This window comes from Pelodiscus sinensis, chromosome 7 (assembly GCF_052426305.1).
Source record: "Pelodiscus sinensis isolate ZL-2025 chromosome 7, ASM5242630v1, whole genome shotgun sequence".
NCBI classification, from domain to species: Eukaryota; Metazoa; Chordata; order Testudines; family Trionychidae; genus Pelodiscus; species Pelodiscus sinensis.
The window spans coordinates 61,789,696-61,810,818 of NC_143058.1; positions in this window are offsets into that span (position 1 = coordinate 61,789,696).

Genomic DNA, 21,123 nt, shown 5'->3' on the forward strand with positions numbered 1-21,123 from the left:
GTGCCTACACAGTTATTTGCAACTGATCATCCCTCTTTCTCTGCTTTTCCCTCTTCTTTCTTTTGCTACATGTTTGCTATTGTTCCTCCAGATGTGCATCGAATTCTAAAAAGGAGAACAGCAAACCATCCTGATTTAAAACAATACAGAATATTGCAACATTCTGCAATGAGAATGCAAAAACACAATTTATTTTATTATGCAAATCTTTTTGTGTGTGTGTCTAAACTGGAAAAGAAGTCAAAGCAATCCTAAGCAAAGGTGAAAGCAGAATGCACTGTTAAAATCATCAGAAATAATAGAAGGGTCTAGGTCAAGTTGGCTACTGGAGATAAAGCTGCTATCATCTGCTATTAGTTACTGGAATCTAGAGCAAAGTGTTTTCAGAACACATTGAGTAGGACATACTTTATAAATCACAGTAGCTTCTGACATGCAATAACATCCAGTCTTATTAATATAAACTGCAGGGATTTTTTTTAAAGTCTGTTGGCTGTAAAACCACCCTTTTCATAAAACTCTTGGCATTCACACATGCCCTGCAGGTTTGCACAGCATCTTTAAGCACTAAAAATGTTCATTACCTCATATACTAAAAACTATAGCGGGATTATATCCTTGCCTTGAAATATCTGCTTCTTGAAATGTCAGTGAAATTGGAATGTGCCTATGTAAATTGTAGCACCACTGAATTCAGAGGAACTATAGGTTGAACCTCTCTAGTCCGGCATCGTGGGGACCTGACTGGTTCTGAAAAGAGAATTTTCTGGACCATATTGTCTAGCAGCATTTGCAACACTTCCACTGCTTATTGGACTGAGGACATTTAGGCTATATCTACACTGCACTCTAAACTCGAAATAAGATAAGCAGTTTGTGCTATGCAAATTGCATAACTTATTTTGAGTTTATTTTGAAATAAAGTGCTTTTTTGAGACATCCCTTAACCCTAGTGGAATGAGGGTTACCGGGATACCGAAATAATGCACGCGTTATTTGGAAAAATATTTTGAAATGACGGGTGGCTTGTGAAGACGTGGGGTAGCTATTTCAGGATACCTCTGTTATCCCAAAATAACTTTGATGCATAGACATACCCCTGCTCTCAGGGGTAAATTAGAATTGAAGAACAGCACAGAACACAGAGCCTGGACTAGTGGCTGTAAACAAACTTTATGGGACCTCAGGAAATTTGGCCATACCCATGAAAAGTGGACATCTGGCTAACTAATGTCATGCCGGACCATGGATATTTCCGGGCCAGAGAGTTCTGGACTAGAAAGGTTCAGTCTGCACCATGAGAAGCTCAGAATCTGTACCAACATTTTCCTCGTGTACCAATCTTTGCCTCCTATTCTCCAATAGCAAGTCATCAGCTTTTTTTAAGATGCTGGAGAGTGTGATCAGAGTTTGAATGGTATTTGTTAAGATAGGGAGAAGGGGGAAGAGAAATGTACCTGTCTCTATCCTTCTTCCTGTTCTTCTTCAACTGTTGCTTTTATTTTAATATAATGACTCAAAGAGCCTTGGGCGTTCTTACGATGTTTGCTTTAAACCTTGTTGCCCATTAATTTCATCAGGTGATTCCTAGTTTTTATATTGTGGCCAAGGGTAAACAACATTTCTCTATTGACTTCCTCCAACACAATTCATGATTTTATAGACCTCTACCATCTCCTCTGTTTGCTAAGCTGAACTGTCCTAATCTTTTTAGTCTCTCCTCCTATGGAAGCCAGTTAGAGGGGTCTATGGTTGGGGCCCTTGATCATTTTTATTTCCCTTTTCTGTACTTTCTGTATCCTTTGTGAGATGCAGTGACCAGAACAGGACACTGAATTCATGGCTTTGTGATATTTTTCTCTTTCCTAGCATACTGTTAGTCATTTTTGATCATTGCTGTGCATTGAGTGGAAGTTACTCCGAGAACTATCCCTGATGACTCCAAAATCTCTTTCTTGAGTGGTAACTGCTAATTTAGACCCCATCATTACATCTGGACAGCTGGGATGTTTTTTCCCCCAGTGTTGAATTTCATCTGCAATTTTGATGCTCAGTCCTCTAGTTGTGTGAGATTGTCCTTCAGCTCTTTACAGTGAGTTTTGGAGTTATCCATCTTGAGAGATTTTGTATCATCTGAAAACTTTGCCACCTTACTCTTTTTCCATATCGTTAATGAATGTTTTGAATAGCACAGCTTCCCGGACAGATCCTTGGAGGACCCTTCTGTTTGCCTCTCTCAATAGTGAAACATGACCCTTTGTCCCAATATTTGTTTCCTCTCTTTTTTAACCAGTTACTGATCCATGAGGAAACCTTCCCTGTTATCTCAGGACTACTCTGTGTAGTTGACACAGAGGGTACATCTACACAACAGCATTAATTCAGAATAAACTGATATTATTCTGAAATAACACAGAGCATATCTATGTCGAGCTGGAGGATTTCTTACTCTGACTCCTGATAACCCTCAGTTCATGAGTGAGGGAAGTTGAAGGAAGAGTGTTATTCCTTTGACTTCCTGCTGTATAGACAGCACCAAAAACTGAATTAAGCTATTTCAGCTTAAGAGAAGTAATTGATGTAGCTGAAGTTGCATAGCTTAATTCAACTTTAGCCCTGCTGTGTAGACATGCCCTCAGAGCATTCTAAGAGCATGCTGACTTCCCCCTTACAAAAGCCAGGTTGGCGCTTGCCTGACGAATGGTGTTTATCTGTATGTATGAGGATCACTGGTCAGTCACTGCCAGTATTGCCTCTAGAGCTTCATCTTGGCTCGTTCCCATCTTCCTTCAGCAAGGACCATGAGTTAAATGCGCAATATAGTCCCCACATTATTGTTTCTTTACAATTATATTAAAATAAATGATAAATACACGATAATTAAATGATCAGAAGTGTCACAAATGTATGCACAGGCAATTTACAGAGATTCTTAGCTGTTTGCCTCAGTTCCATACCAGTGTAACACCACTGGGTACAGTAAAGTGATTCCTAATGTAGGTAGCTGTGTGTGAGAGGAAAACCAGGCCCACAATTTCCCTTAGAGCTGTTGTAGGATCAGTTAGAAAGGAAAAATTGTAAGCTCCTCACAGACGATCACTCACGGGGGGAAGTGGCTATCTCCACATGGCAACTGTCTTTCTTTCATGTATAATTTGGCAGCTATTCCTGAGAAATACTAGTAAAAACAATAATACATTGCTATGGCTTTAATATGGCATCTCAAAAACCCAATTAACTATCAATAAACTTATTTGCACAGTTTTTACCACCCCATCCTTCAGCAATAAAAACCCCCCGAACACCCCAAACCCAGAAAGCAAAGGATGAAAGGGGAATGAGTGACAGAGTTATAGATTCACCACACACAAACTCTGCCTATATTCTGGACCATCAGATAGAACATGATAAGGTTTATGGATGCAGTTATATGGAAGAAAATGTTGAGGAATTAAATGGAAGAAATAACTAAAACGATAGGCTCAGTATTATGGGTGGCATTTAAATGATGCATGTTCTTTAATCTCTATGAGATATACATACCCGTTTGCCATACTAATACGTGTGTGATTTGCACTTCCCCTTTGGGTTTTCTTTGATCCACTGCTTTAGTTTATCCTCCCTGTAAGATGGTTAAGAAAATGGACACAATAAAGGATTCACAATTTCCACTTAAATGTCATTATTGAGAGTGATACCACAGATGCCATCACAACGACATTTCTAATCTTCATTTGCAATCTTTCTTTTGAGGGTGGGGGAGTTGTACAGGGAAGAAATAAACTGATTCAGGAAAGAAAACCTATTTCCTAGCTGTACATTGAGCCTCTCAGCATGAGAAGGAAGATGTCAGTACTAATTGCGGAAGGAGAGGGGAAGGGATAAAACCTAGTCGAAGGAAATTACCATTTAAGGATGGGTCTACATTGCGGTGCTATTTCGGGATACTTCCGGTATCCTGAAATAGCTATTCCGTGTCTTTTGAACAAGCCTGTTATTTCAAAATATGACAGGAGCGCTATTCTGACAGTCCTGTAAACCTCGTTCCATGAGGATTTAGGGATGTTTCATAATAGTGGTTCATTTCAAAATTTGGCACTGTGTAGACTGTGCCAAATTACAAAATAAGCTATTTTGAAACTAACTCAAAATAAGTTATGCATAGCTCAAATGGCGTAGCTTATTTCAAGCTAAGGGTGCAATGTAGATGCACCCCAAATGTCCTTACAGGTTTCCCAAGAGAGAGAAATGTTTACTTGTACTGAATGTGTACAATTTGAATGTACCTTTATTATAGTAACACATTAGATTAACTTAGTATAACCTTCCATAGTGTGTTTGCACCTAAAATTCACCAGGACTAAAAAATCACAGCAATAGTTAAATCATTTAGTTTGTTAATATTGCCACATGTGATTGTGGATTGTTATAGTGCAAACAAGGGTTAATAACTAAACACGTACAATGGATAAATTGTTTGAGGTTAGCACCTGCTTAAGTGGTTCCTTTTCTTTGAACAGTAGATGTCACCATTGTTACAAAAATGAAAGGAGGAGGAAAACTGTTAAAACCTCATGCAAAGTTTGCTGTGTGTGGAATTTTAGTTCAAGAATCAAATCTTGGAACCTATTGAGAGATGGGGGACACAGAAAAAGTAGATTAAATAATCTGCTATTTTACTTTATATATAGCACATGAATGTATATAAAAAAGCCATTAGAAATATTACCTAGAGCAGTGTTTCTCAACCTTTTTTTTTATAAAGTACCCCCTTTAAAAAAAGTAATTATACTACCTGCAGTTTTCAGAAACACAATTTTGTTTTCTATCATTGCAACACATTTGTTTAAACAATTTAATTGTAGCCAGCCGGGCGATGAAATTTTTGGGTGTAAAAAGTACAAAACTAATAAAGTGCTCTAAATCTTAAAACAAAAATTCAGTTTTCTCCAAATTTCAGTTATGTTGACATACCCCCCAGACTTCTCTCGAGTACCCATAAAATTGAGAAACACTGGTTGAGAAACACCAACCTAGAGCATTTACAGTCTGTAGCGATGACCCTCAGAAATCCTTTACAGTTAATTAATATGCTATTGAAATATCTTTAAGGATTCTCTTTGATTACTTTGCAATGCCATGTGCTTTTGAAAAAAATAATAAGATATCACTGTTTCTTCTCCTGATCCATTTTTCAGTGTTAAAACTGATGTTCTCATTTCTGATTCTTTAACGAACACTGCATACAACTAGTTCTCTGTCCAAAAGCTTTACTAACGCAAAGTTAATGCTTACACAGAATGAAAAGTTTATGTACACACAAGTTCCACCAGTAGAGCTGGCAGGAGTCACGGGAGAAATATTTTAGGTATGTTTCAGGCAGGATTGCCCTATGATCAGGCAGCCATGAAGAAATATTATGTAAATGAACCGTTTTATGTAGAGCGATATGTGCCATAGAATTATGTACTGTCGTTTGTCTCCACATGCTCCAAATGCCCTTTACAATGGTAGGGACAGCTGGATGGGCTGAGGTTGAGATTAATTGTAGGAGGTTGCCCCTGCTCATGGTGCAATACGAGGACCAGTGTATCTGCACCCAAAGGACTCATGAACCCTTCAGTTGTGTGTGGAGGTACGTCTGTTGTGTAAACAGAAGAGCGCAATAGCCTATTGTAGCTGTGAGGGGGTATAGCTGCCTGGTAGCACACATGACCATGCAGTTCAGGGCTTGGGAGAGTGCAGACAACATTCCAGAGGGAGTTGCCATTTCAAGGCCTTGTCTGCACTTAAAATGTAGGTTGGCCTAGCAACGTTGCTCAGGGTTGTGAAGAACTGCGTACCCTGAGTGCCGTAGTTTGGTGAACCTGATCTTTCCAGATCTAAACCAGGGGTTGATAGAGGAATTTGGGGGGAAGGCGATTCACTACATCCCTGGAAAAACCTGTACTGTGGATGTAGGAAGCATCAACCCCATGACACTACAGCAGCATGGATGTGAAGCTGAAGAGGTGCCGCGATAGCACAGACATGCCTTAAAGTAGCCTGTACAGAGCCAATGAAGTGGTTGAGGATAAGCCAAGCATAGCCAGACAGTTTTCTTTACATCCGTCACTTTTGTCTTAGCAGGAAATGCTCTTTCCTATTCCTATGTGCTGTGTACCCAACATGCTCTCTATCACCTGTTGGGGGTATAGTGCTAGGAAGTCTGTTAGAGGCATCAGTTAAAGAGGGCAAAGAGAAGTTGTCAGGGTAGATGTGGTATAACCGCAGAGTTTCTTGGTTTGTGGTAACACTTCCCCATGGAGTAGAACACAGTCATACATAAACTATCCATAAACTATTCCTAAACTTGAGATGGTCCTCAAGACACCCTGTGGAGTTGCAATGTCAGCCACAGGTGCCTTCTGCTCTCCCAACTTGTACACATATACAGGAGATTGCCAGAAACTGGCCCTGAATACTTCCAAATATGACTCTTGCTATAGTGGATCATTCCCTCCAACTCTGGACACCAAGGAGAGAAAGAGCATGCATCTGATGCACCACGGCAGAAGATATGCACTTGAATAGGCAGAGGGAGTATAAGGGATGTTATAAAATATTTAGCAACATAGTAGAAAACGGGACATAATGAATATTTTATTTTTACTAACACATTTATGATGTGATAGATACATGATTAATTGAGGTAGCGTGGTGAAATAAATGGTGGCAAACAAAGCAGTAGCATAATATCTTGCAACTGTAGCAAAACAATCACATTTTCAAGGACAAATTGTCGTGGTTAATAACTTAAAGGTGGGCCCATGCTGGAAGTTTGTAAAGTTACAAAAGCTATACATTCTGGATTTACAGAGCTGCACACAAAGGTTCAGAGCAGGGGAGGGAGGAGGGCTAGTTTATAGACTACAAGCACAACATTTGCATCCAGCTGTAGTTTCAAGATTACATTCCAAAGTTTGCAGTTTTTGGAACTAGTTTGGTTCTGGACCATCTGTTCTATCATCCCCCACCTCCCAGCCATAAGGCCAGCTTTATTGGTCGCTTCTTGATTTTTAGAGTCTGTGTTAACTTTGAACATTGGTTATTAACATTAATTAAGCAATAACAAACAGGTAATGTATCCTGTGTAGTTGTGGAGTAAATGAAATGGTTTTATAGAGTATAATACTTCACTTACTTCAAATACTTTGATCTGAAGACCTCATAGCGCATACAAAGTTGGAAAAATGTTACTGTCTCCATTATACAGAAGGGGGAAGTGAGGCTATTTCTAGACAGTGGGACTAAAGTATCCTAAAATAGCAATTCTGTGTCTTTAAATATATTTCAAAACAATAGGCACTCTATTCTGGGAACCCTATAATTTTAAAATTTGGTGCTGTGTAGACAATAAGCTAATTTCTAAGCTATTTCTAAATAAGCTATTTCTAAATTACCTCGACATAAGCTACACAATTTGCATAGCGCAAATTGCGTAACTTATTTTGAGTTAAGTGTGCTGTGTAGATGAACCCTGAAAGTCCTCTGAGATTATGGCTCAGAGAAATTAATCTCAGGGCATGTTTATACAGCAGGGCTAAACTCGAAATAAGCTACGCAACTTGAGCTATGTTAATTGTGTAGCTTAAATTGAAATCGCTTATTTTGACATTTGGCACTGTTTACACATCAGTTATTTCAAAGTAGAGCACTTTTCCCCAACTCCCCTTACTATTCATACAATGAGGGTTACAGGAGTCGGCGTAAGAAGCCCGTTATTTCGAATTTATTTTGAAATAACTGCTTGCTGTATAGACATGTGCTACGTTATTTTGGAATAACTGACTAACTGCTGTGTAGACATAGCCAAAGTGTCGATTAATTCTGGTTCTCTCTATTTTGGGGTATAAAAAATGTAGGTATATTAGGCTGGGCTTTGAAAAAATAGAAAGTATATGGATAGACATTTTTAAAAATGTGGGTCTAGGGCTTGTCTACGCTACAGAGAAGATTGAAGCTCCACCATCAATCTTCCGGGGTTCACATTAGCAGGTCTAGCAAAGACCCGCTAATTCAAACTGAAAGGGTTCTTCCATTGGCGCTGGTAGTCCTGCTCCTCACGAAGAATAAGGGAAATCAAGGGGAGTGTGTGCTCCCATCAATCCCTCGCTGTGTGGCTGGTGCCAAAACACGATTGAAGATTCTTCGAATTCAGCTACGTAATTAACATAGCTGGAGTTGCGTATCTGAAGTCGACTCTCCACATCAGTGTAGACCAGGCCTAAGTGACTTAGACTCATAGACTTTAAGGTCAGAAGGGACCATTATGATCATCTAGTCTGACCCCCTGCACAGTGCAGGCCACAGAATCTCACCCACCCCTCCCAGAATAATCCTCTCACCTAGATCTCAGATATTGAAGCCTTCAAATACTTCGAAGACCCCAAGATGCAGAGAATCCTCTAGCTGTGATCTGTACCCCATGCTACAGAGGAAGGCGAAAAACCTCCAGGGCCTCTGCCAATCTACCCTGGAGGAAAATTCCTTCCCGACCCCAAATATGGCGATCAGCTAAACCCTGAGCAGGTGGGCAAGACTCATCAGCCAGACACCCAGAAAGTTCTGTAGTAATTCCTATCATCCCTCCATTGACCTATTTCCCACTGATAATGAATGGTCAATTAGTTACCAAAATCATGTTATCTCATCAAACCATCCCTTTCATAAACCCATCTAGTTTAATCTTGAAGCCAGATAGATCTTTTGCCCCCACTACTTCCCTTGGAAGGCTGTTCCAGAACCTCACTCCTCTAATGGTTAGAAACCTTCATCTAATCGCAAGTCTAAACTTCCTACTAGCCAGTTTATATCCATTTGTTCTTGTGTCCACATTGGTATTAAGCTTAAATAATTCCTCTCCCTCCCTGGTATTTATCCCTCTAATATATTTAAAAAGTGCAATCATGTCCCCCCTCAGCCTTCTTTTGGTTAAGGTAAACAAGCCAAGCTCCTTGAGTCTCCTTTCATAAGACATGTTTTCAATTCCTCGGATCATCTTAGTGGCCCTTCTTTGTACCTGTTCCAGTTTGAATTCATCCTTCTTAAACATGGGAGACCAGAACTGCACACAGTATTCCAAATGGGTTCTCACCAGTGCCTTGTATAATAGCACTAACACCTCCTTATCCCTACTGGAAATACCTCGCCTAATACATTCCAAGATCGTATTTGCCTTTTTCACGGCCATGTCACAATGGCGGCTCATAGTCATTCTATAATGACTTGCCCAACCTACCACTGTGCTCTATTGTAGACATCACTTTTCCTAAAGTCAAATTATTCAAGTTACCCCACACTGAAATAATCCTTTGGTAGATCATATTTGGGGCTTGTAGGGTTACTAGATGTCCCAACGTTTAACCCTTTGTGCTGCATCCCGACTGATGTAGGAACAGGACAGCATTGGCAGGAACGGCACTGGTCTAACATCAAAACTCCCATTTGTCCCAATATGCAGGTGAGGAGATGACTGTGTGTGTGAGATTCTTGCTCCATGCCCCTGCTATCCAGGGTCCCAGACACTGGCTCTGAACCCTTGTTTCCTAAGGTTCTACCTACCGGAGCTGGGAGCTCTACCGCTGGCTCCAGGGTCCTTCCCAGCTTCTGGCCCTGTGCCCAGGGGCTCTGTTGCTAGTCTCAGGATCCCAGCCACTGACCTGGGATCCTGGCTGCCAGCCCCACACATAGTTCCTGGCTGATGGCTCCAGCTGTAGGGGGTGGTGAGGCATGCAGACAAGGGCAAGATGGGGTGCAGCTCTGCACCCCCACTCCGAAAACCATTCTAGCCCCACTGACAGGGTGAAGAGGTGAGCAGAAGTGATCAGGGGTCCTGGTGGCCTGCAGAATCCTGTCTGGCAGGTGAGTGAAGTGGTGAGCAGTGGGAGGAGGAGAAAACTGAGAGAGGATGCGATGTGGGGGAGAGAATGAGGGGGTATAAGGCCTGCGGTGGAGTGGGGGTGGGACTGACTGCGGCCCAGTATGTTACTGTTGTGATCTGGTTAGCCTAAGGGCTCACCTCATGTTTTCCTTCCATGGCATTTGGAGAGAGCAAGAAATGAAGGATTGGGCTTTAAGAATTGTCAGACATTAAGATTTCTGGACAGCTTCAACATTCTAAATCAATTTTTAATACAAATTGTGTTGTTCGGTGTCACCTAATTGCTGAAATTGGAGCTAGAACTATTCATTCAATCCAAATAGCCGTCCTCTTAGGACATTGTACGGATGTAAAGGCAGGGCTAATAAAATACAATTTCACGCATATGTAATGAGAAAAAACAGACCTATTCGTGCAGTCACTAGGCATTATTGACATGGGTAAAAATGACAGCATTAGCGGCCGGTTAGAAAGCCTGCTTGTGCCCAGATTTCTCAAGAAGTTTGTAATTTATCTACTTATAAATATATTCATTTCATACAACGCCCTGTGGCGGCTGAAGAAAAAATGCTGATACTGGCTGAACTCTGGGAAAATAATGTGTGCTCAGTGACTGAGAACGAATGGGAAAGGAATCCTAACATGCAGACGGGAGTGGCACTGGAGCTAAAGCCAAAACTCCCATTATTTTCCAGGGAAACGTTTGGATCCAAAGTCTGTTTTCCTCCATTTATTAGGAACAGAAGAGGGTCTGGCAGAGCGACTATATGGTACAGAATATGCTTTTAAATTGTTAATTCTGTGGTCAGCATGTCTCCCAAACCATTGCTTCACCCAGCCCCCTAGTATACTGGTTCCCAACCTTTTTGAGCTTACGGAACCCTTTTCAATGTAGTAAAATTTCACGGACCCTATGGGAAAACAAAAAGAAAGGATTGGGCCCATATTGATGGGCCCAATCCAAACGTTTAAAACTTTCCACGGATCCCCTGCAGTACTGTCGTGGACCACCAGGTGTCCACAGACCACAGTTTAGGAACCACTGCCCTTGTATGATTAAGGTATTTGGCACCACCCTACAAAGGGAGTATGTGCTAATCCTTGATATTTGCTTGAAGGATAATTCTTTCGTCATATTTTCTCCATTGGCACCAGATACCAGTTTTAAAGAAGTTGAATTTCTACACTGAGCGGGTTTCCATTCACCTGCTATGGATAATTTCCTTCCATCACAGCTGGATCTACAAAAGTTACACTGAGCGTTTGGGGATTGATCCTGCTCCCCACTGAAGCCAATGACCCAGCTCCCATTAACGTCAGTAGCACTTAATGGGGCCTGAAAAAGAATATACATACATAATACGGTAAGTGCCTTGGTGAAACTCTTGGCTACAGAGAGTTTGTTTTGGCATTAATTACAACCCAACCAATGTCTGTGCTCTTCTCACACTTCAAAGTAGGGATGTAAGAGTATTTATTAAACATACGCTTTCCCCCACAAGGTGCTCCGTTTATTTTTCCAGCAATGATTGTTTTCCCCTTAACCAAGCATTTAATTAGAATCTGAAATTATTCCACAGTAGGCAGTGCATGATGTTTAAATCTTTCGTATTCCGTCAGTTTAATACATACAACCGGACATAATATGTTTGGCATATTGGAGCCATATCTAACTTTTTTTTTCCTGGTTGTTATTTAAAAATGAAGGAGGACTGGTGATTTGGAGCCTAAGCAGCCTAACTTGAAAGAATATGAATGCTAATTGGGCTGCGGGTAAAGATACCACCAAGAGCACTGAACATACTCAGAGCCTTCCCAGACTAACAGCATCTCCCCTGGATGATGGGTGGGAAAATAAAAGATGGGAAGAGATCCCCTGAATCCTATAAGAACAATGGAGGAGTAGGGACCGCATCGCTGATCGGGGTAGAAACTCCATCTATTTTGACATGAGTCTGCAGTTATGCAGGTGGGGTCAGGATTTACTGCCAAGGTATTCTCACAGGTCTCTGGCTCTGTCAATGATGAGAACCAGAAGGCTGCTTGCGTGTGTGCTCAGTGATGTGGGCCGTATCGACTTTATGAATTTCATGAACATGCTTCATGAACTGGGCTTGTTTAGTTTGGAAAAAAGAAGATTAAGCGGGGACATGATAGCGGTTTTCAAATATCTAAAAGGGTGTCACAAGGAGGAAGGAGAAAATTTGTTCCTCTTGGTTTCTGAGGACAGGACAAGGAGTAATGGGCTTAAAGTGCAGCAAGGGAGGTTTAGATTAGACATTAGGAAAAAATTCCTAACTGCCAGGGTGGTCAAATATTGGAATAAATTGCCAAGGGAGGTGGTGGAATCTCCCTCTCTGGAGATATTTAAGAACAGGTTAGATAGACATCTGTCAGGGATGGTGTAGACGGACCTTGGTCCTGCCTTGAGGGCGGGGGACTGGACTCTATGACCTCTTGAGGTCCCTTCCAGTCCTATGATTCTATGATTCTATGACTTGTGCACTTAGTCTCAACAGCAGACCCCAAGAGAGCCCCCAAAGACCACAGACCAGATAAGGATCAAAGGTGCCAGGCCAGGTTTATTGATAAATGAAGTACAGTCAGAGTTGTCAGTAGACTGTAGTAAACCACTATGCACATGTACACTACGCACATGTACTTGCCACAATGGAATGACTCAATTAGTGGGAAATTTCCACTGCCCCCTAGGTCATCCAAAGACTGTCGCCCCGAGACATCATTTTATATACAGGTATAAGCAAATCACACCTCACTGCTGACGTATCAGGTTGCCATCCTCTGATGATGTCAGGTTACCACCCTATGACGCTACTTAGATACCACCCACCGCCCTGTACCACGTGGTTTGATTAGATCACCTCTATCCATCATGCTGTCATTTTAGACTCGTTCCTGAACCTGGGTCGGTATCTGTGAGGAATGGGTACCAAGATCATTTGTAATGAGCTGGTGGTACTGTGTGATTTCAACTTATCCCCAGTACCAATTATTGTTCGGCACCTGGGCCTATTACCAATTAGTGTTTTGCACTCTCAGCCCTGTTTGTGACAATTTCTGTGAGCTGGGCCTGCCTCTTGCTCACAGCTTAGCTTTGCTTTATGTTAGCCATGTTTTGTCCATTGTTAGCTAGGCCTCAGACCAGGCCTGTGCTACATGGGCTTATGTTTTAAGCCTTCAACTTACTACAGAGCCAAATACTTCTCGGTCTGAGGGATGCTTACCTACCTTTTCACCAGCCTAACCTCTTCTTTGATGAATAGAATCCAATCTTAATAAGCAAAGGCATTGTTGTCTGCAAGCAATTCTGCCCAAAGAGTTTTAAAGACAATAAATGTGACCTTCTGTGCGGTAGGGATGATGGCCATTTCTCAGATGTTAAATAATTTTTTCTCCAAAACGCCAGCTGATAAAGGTCCAAATGCTCTCTTCCATGGGAAGCGAGAAGAAGGTGGGGGGAAAAGAAGCAGTCCTGGCCTGGATACGTGTGAAAGGGCTGTATACTGTCTGCAGAGTCTTCCACCCCTTTTCATCCAACCTAGTATACCATAACCAGGGGGACTTCTAGGGTGTCTACCCAGCAACATTATTTCGAAATCACTAGTGCAATTTCGAAATAACTTAGTCTGCGTCTACACAGCAGGCAGTCATTTCAAAATGATGTCAAAATACTGTCATGCTGGAGGACTTCTTACTCTTACTCCCGTAACCCTCGTTGTACGAGGAGCAAGGGAAGTCAGAGGAAGAGGGTTCTATTTCGAAAAAAGTGCTGTGTAGATGCTCCCAATTTTGAAATAAGCTACGCAATTGATGTAGCTCAATTTGCATAGCTTATTTCGAGTTAAGCCCTGCTGTGTAGATGCATCCCAAGTCTATGTCTATACTCGCGGCTTCTTGTGTGAGAAATATGCAAATAAGGCTAAGCATATAATATCGCCAGGCCTCATTTGCATACCTAATGAGCCCCCATTTTTGCAGAAGAGGCTCTTGTGCCAGAAGGAGCTGTCTACGCTGCCCCTTCTTGTGCAAGAAAACCTCTCTTGTGCAATGCTGCTACAGTTCCTTCTGGTGCAAGATCCTCTTTTGCAAAATGGCGGCTCATTAGGTATGCAAATGAGGCTCGGCGATATTCCATGCTCAGCCTCATTTGCATATTTCTCATGCAAGAAGCTGCGAGTGTAGTCATAGCCCTAGTGTTTAGACTCCCTGGAACCAGAGAATGAACTGTAAGGACCTAAATTTAGAGACATCATGAAGCATGTGACTCTGCCCTTTGGAAACAGAGGGTTATGCCGCTGTTTATGGCCAAAACTGGCATAAGTGAGCACTTCTGAATGGAAGAATCCCCTCCCAAAAGAATCAGCCTTCATAATTACATTGCTCAGGAGACTTCAAGATCCTCTGTAGACTTGAGAGTGGACAGACCACAACAATTTCTGATCAGTGGCAATACAGGACTTATGTCAATATACAAACCGAAATCTTGTTCAAAATAAGTTAAATTCTTCTTTAGTATAATTCAGTAGACCAATTATTTCTACAGAGCAGTGAAATGGCAGACTCTTCTAAAATGTGAGGGGAAAACAGCAAATATTGTCAAACAAAACAAAAATGAACCTGTGCAAGGAATGCTATTTAAATATTTGGGACTTGTTTGCACACCCTTTTAACACATTTAACACCCACTGGCATAAATTGCAGCTACCATTTACTGTACCAAGTGCGCCGCAGAATATAATAGCTTCTTCTTCCCAACTTATGGCCACTTTCTACATTGCAAAGGATAGGAAACCAAAGCTCAGGAGCTTAAACTTTAACATGTTCAGATTTCCACTGCCAGTGTCACTTTGGTATTTAAACAGAAAATATAATGAAGCCACAAAGCAGAGGTTTGACATTTAAGCGCACAGCAGAAATATATTGCAAAGAAACTGCCATTGGAGATACATGAAAATGAAAACCACAGTATTTCATCCACCCACTCAAACTATAATCAATAGAATGCATCAAAGGGTTACATGAAAAGGACTTTTAAAAGTTATCCTCATAATATAAAATGGGACCTTTTTTTCTTAAGAATCACTGTTCTAAGAATCAATTTATTAACAAGAAGCTGGAAGACAGTGATATGTACTTTGTTTTCTGCAGTCTGACTTCCTTTATACACAACTGGCCAGCTGCTCAGCTGTTAGTATCATCAGTTGAGTTGATATGATGTATATACATTTGAGTATCCAGTTCCATATCTCTTATATTTTTAGCATAACTTATCTGACAAAGAGTGCTAAGAACAGACAAAAAAAATTCCACCCTGAACCTCAGTGAGTGAGTGCAATACCCTGCATCTCTCTATGAAGATTTGGCTAAGTACTCAAACACTTGTACTACAGTACTTAATCAAAATCACTTTGCTCCCAACTCTCTTGCCTTAATCAATAAGTCATAAATCCTTACTATTGGTTCTCTGTAAGCTCAGCAATATGTTTTGGACTGGTTCACTCTTTCATCTGTTTTGCTGGGATCAGAAATAAACCATACATTTTAGGGTACTTCTAGGTGTGACTTGGAACAGATAAACTTAAAAGAAATGTCCATATTATCTGGTATTACCAGATCGATTAAGACCCTGTGAAGAAAACAGTAGGAGAATAGATGTGCCAGAATCAAGAGGGATTGATTTAAATTAAAGCACTATAAATTACTGATAAAATCATGATTTAAATCAGCAAGTAGCAAAACTTGATTATAATCATGCTCTGCATTTGTATCACTTCATTATTTTCCTAAAGAAAGCTGGATTCTCAGATGGTAACCATTAAAACATTGATTTCCAGCTGAATAATAGCCTTTACACTAAATGTGATGCTTGTATTTACATCTATACTCATGTATTTAAGCAAATACAAAGCTTAAAATGAAAATTAAGAATTTGAATAAATATACAGTTTATTTAAAAAATGCTGACTGACACATTTCTTGTTTACTATATATATTTTATTTGTGTTAAGCTCCTTTTGAATGGAAATTCAAATTCAATTATATGTGCAAAAGGATTATTTTTGCATTTAATAAAAACTACTTTATGTGCTCAACTGCAAGAAAAAAGTTTGTTATATGCTCAAAACATGTTTTACATTTTAAACCAACTGATTAAACTATTATTTATAGTTAGTGAACTGAGTTGATTATGTCACTATGTTATGTTCTTCAAGAATTTAGAAGTATTAGATCTCATCCTCTCATATCTAGTTTTATAAGGGGAAAATAAGCTATCCTGTTTTTTTTCAATCCTCAATACATTTTTAAATTTTGCATGAGCTAATCATTGAAATGATTGAATGAACTGAAATGAAGAAAATATGCTCTGCACCTGTACAGGAGGCTACTGCTCTCAAAAGCTGTTTTAGCACTTCAGATGACTCTGGTCTTAGGTACTTAGCCAGTGACTTCCATCAGTTCAGTGATGTGACTTTCTTTGAACATTGGCAACAACTACATTCTACTTGCATTTAAATTCAAATGAGGTTAGTAGATAATAAGTGTAGGCCTTAACATTAACAACCTGTTTTAAATTTTAAAAATAAACCTGTGTAAAATGAAAAGTCAGACTTTTTTACATTGATTTTTTTAAAATCCATATTAGCTAAATTGGAAACTATATGGGTTTAAGAGTTTATTCCCATCAAAGAGATCTGCAAGTAAAACAGAATGTGGCTTGAGAGAGAGGAAAAAAATTGAATTATTTCAAGGGAAGAGAGGAGCTAGTGGAAATTTGGATTAGAGAGGGAGAATAATTGGGTGGAGAGAGAAGATGCATGTGCAAATTTAAAAAATCGACTGCTTTGCTAAGCCATTTGAAATTATGTGCCTCTTAAAATTGCCAAAGAGGGGGAACATGTAAATATCTAAATGGTGACAGAACAGGTAGAAAAAGAAGAACAAGGAACCAATCCAGATTATTCTAGTATTTGATTATGAGTGTTACAGTGGAGTTTCAAAGTGAAGGTACTTCATCTGGGCGTTGAGGCATTAATGGGAGGTTAAAAAAAAGGTTAAAAAAAAAGAACCAATTCACATTACTATTGACCATTAACAGAAAAGATTTTTCCCTTTGTGCCACCGGAAAGAAACTCAAATATTGTTGCCTAAATATCACGCAAACAAGGAATTTATATGAAAATCCAGCATTGTCCCTTCTTTGTATTTAGTATTATGAACATGTGTAGTTTGTTTGTTTGTTGGGTTTTTTTTACAACATGCAAACACATTAACATTTTCTTTCACTTCTAATAAGAATGTCGGTTTAACTATTTTTTTCTTTAATAGGTTACTTGTGACACTATGGTCTGTCTTTATAGCCGGTTGGGCTATGTTTACACTATGGTTTTTTTGCAGAAGAGGCAATGTAAATGAAGTGCTCATTAGCATTTTCTTGTGCTTCATTTGCATAATCTCTTCCAATCCATTTTGCACAAGAGGTTTTTGCGCCAAAACAAGCAGTATGGATGTGTCCATTTTGTGCAAAAAAATATTTTTGCACAAGATTCTTATGCCTCTATTTTACAGGCATAAGGATCTTGCACAGAAAGGTTTTTTTGTGCAAAATGGACACATCCACACTGCTTGTTTTTGCACAAAAACCTCTTGCACAAAACGGATCGGAAGAGATTATGCAAATAAAGCATGAGAAAATGCTAATGAGTGCTTCATTTGCATTGCCTCCTCCACAAAAAGTTTGTAGTATAGACATAGCCTTGGGGTATATCTAGAGTACAGAGATTTGTCTGAAAAATAGCCATTTTTCCGACAAAACGTGAGTTACGTCCACACTGCAAGTGCGTTTTTTGCAAGTAAATCAAAAGAACAGAGGGCTTTTTTCTGCAATTGGTAATCCTCATTCTACGAGGAAGAAGCCTTTTCGCGAAAGAGCTCTTTCGCAAAAAGGCATGTGTAGATGGGGAAGAGGGAGTTCTTTTGGAAGAAGAGGAAAGAGGAAAAAACTCAGGTGTCTTGGTGGGCATTCTGTCCATAGCAATAACAGTTTACATGCAAGATAGCGTCCATTCAGTTTGGATGCTCTCTTTCGAAAAAGCAGATTGCTTTTTCGATGCACTTTTGTGGTGTGGACCCTCTCTTTCAGAAGAAGTTTTTTTTGGAAGATCTCTTCCAAAAATAGCTTCTTCTGAAAGATGCCTGTAGTCTAGACATAGCCTTAAAGAAATGTAATGGCGTAAGGGGAAAAAACCCCACAAAGATGTGGGAGACTACCCTCCAAAACAATGAATCTTTATTGGTTACTAGCTGTGTAAAGCATTATGATGTTCACAAAACTAGTACGTCTAGAGGGCATGGGTCTGTGATACTTACATAAGTAAAAGTGACTGCATAAGTCAACACTTGTCTCTGTCAGCATCGTTAATTCCTGCCAACCATGGAGAGCTAGCTGCAGTTTGGCATGAGGAGATACGGACAACATCATCTGTTCAATTCTCCTTAATTTGCAACTGTAGAAGATGGAGGCTGCAGCTTTTGGAGCATCAGAAATAGCAGCCTTGGCATAGATAAAGGAGACATGACCATCTCCAAGTCTATCATGTATCAGGATAGCATTTGTGTGACACCTACAACAGATAAACAATTCATTCTAGTAGACCGTCATAAAATTCAACAATGTAAAGTCACACCATACCAAATCCATTCCGTTGTTAGGGAGGGTTTTGAATTCTCATGCCCAGATTTAAAATGTGTAGAAATATGGGGTCAAATCTTTCTCACAGTCCAATGTATAGACACAAAGTGTGGATGTCCTTGAACAGAATATTGGTTGCACCTGTCCTGTCAAAAGAGAGATTTACATTCATATACACACATTCAGTGCATCCCAGTCAAAAGAGCCAAGATAAACTCTTCATGGTTCTGGCACAAACTGACTGAATTATGGCTGCTGTTCAAGGCTGCTGTTAATGCATTCAGTAAAATGCTGTCTACAGCAATAAAAATTGGCAGGTACCTCACGTGGATTTTTTTTTTGTGGCGGGGGAGCGTTAGATTCAGTCTGAAATTTCAAGATGAGATTTTTACATATATATCACAGGCTTAGGGGCAACAGCTATAAAATGTGTGAAAATGAAACACAAAAATATTATGTGCTCTAATGAATAAACAATGTGGGTTCTATTTAATCATCTGTGCTAGACTCTTCATGTGGCAAATCATTGAGGGTGCATCTACACTGCAACCATAGCTTGAAATAAGGTACACAATTTGAGCTTTGCAAATTGTGTAGCTTATTTCAATACATTTTGAAATAACCCACTCTTCCAAAACGTCCTTTACTCCTTGTGGAATGAGGTTTGCAGGAACATTGGAATAGCGAGCCCATTGTATTTTGAAATAATGGAGTTGCTGTTAAGACACGAGATAGCTATTTTTGGAAGATCTACGATATCCTGAAATAGCACTGCAGTAAAGACCTGCTAAATTGAACTCAGAGGGCACTGACATCGGCGCTGGTACTCCTGCTCCTCACAAGGAGTAAGGGAAGCCGATGGGAGCATTTGCTCTCATTGATCTCCCGCTGTGTGGACGGTGCAGAAATGTGACTCAAGACAAGTCAACTCCAGCTCCGTAAATTACATAGCTGGAGTTGCATATGTTAAGTCAACCTTACACTATAGTGTACACCAGCCCAATGAAAGTAGTATGGGTGGATGCTTTGTAATTGTTTCTGTGCCCATGGAAATAAATGTCAAGATTTCCATTGGCTTCAATGGATATGGGTTTGGACCCTTTACTAAGAGTTGAAACAAAGTACCCATTTCCTCTAATGAGCGTGCCAAAGAGCTAACCTGTTTTAGTCTCCCCTCCTGGGGATAAATACTACATCAGGCTGTTTGACTGCTGAATCTATGAATAGGATAACAGGATAAAGTAAAACCATTTTTTCTTTTACCCAGGGACAAAGTAATCATTGATAACTCAGTTATAACTCTTATAAGCCAGGGTGAATCTGTCTAGTTTATTCTCAGTTCCATTCATTAGTGTCTGGAATTCAGTACTGCAATAATCAAATGTAATATTTGCGTAGGGATTTCTCCAGTTGGTACAGGAAACACAAAATGGTTTGTGAGTGTGTTGCTGGAAGCTTATTGTGCTATCAAGTCACTTACGCATAACGGTTTGTGATTGTGCTGCTGGACGCTTACTGTGACACCAAGTCACGTGTGTCAAAGAAGCTTGATGTCCTACTCAGCTCACGTCACAAAGTGCCAAGCAAAGCCGGCCATTTAGCTGTTTCCAAACAAAGATTAACACCAGCTGAAGAATGGCACACAGACTGAACAATTTAGAAAAAATAATAATAGTTTGAAAATTTACCCTTTTAGCTACTAGCTAGTCTCCATACAGAGGGTTTGATTACTCTCTCAGTTATCTATTTGTTGCAAATAGACTGTAAGTCTGAAGGGTTTGTTGTGCTTTAGTCTGAGTTCTTTCATGGCAGATCACAAGACTTCCCTGAACTAATTTCTGTTTGAACAAGAATATATGTTAGAGCGTTTTTTGACATGTATTGCAACCCTACGCAGTATTTGGGGGGGGCCGCTCCAATAAACTTTGAATAGTTTTTGTCCTATCCCTTAAGGGAGAGTCTTCACAGCTTCTGCAGGAATCAGGGTAGGTTTTCCAGAGACTAGGAAGCACAGAAAGGGCTGTTGAAATAAAAGAATGAACTTGAACTGAGCCTTTTTTCTGATCCAGCAGACACGACCTTCTGTCCAAAAGGAGCCCCACCCTTTGGGGAAAGATTCAAAAGACTGTGGCCCATCAGAGCCCCATAAGACTGATGAGTGATGATTGGTAAATTTTGTGTCTTTAAACCAGTTTTTAAAAATGTTTTCCTCTGCAATACTTTTACCTTAAGAATAATGTGGTTTCTTAGAAAAAGCTGTATGGTAACTTGTAACTACTGGTAATAGGCCCTGGAGAGAAACGAACACATAAGAGTCAGCTGTTAGGCAGCTTGACTTACATTATTCAGCTGAGGAGCCTCAAAACCCTGTTCAGGAGGGAGGAGAACAAGAGACTTACCCAGAGACAGGTACCAAAAGGTGACCTGATATCACCTTAGAAACTCCTTGAATGGACCACAGAGAACAAGGGATGCAGATGCAGTTACCCTA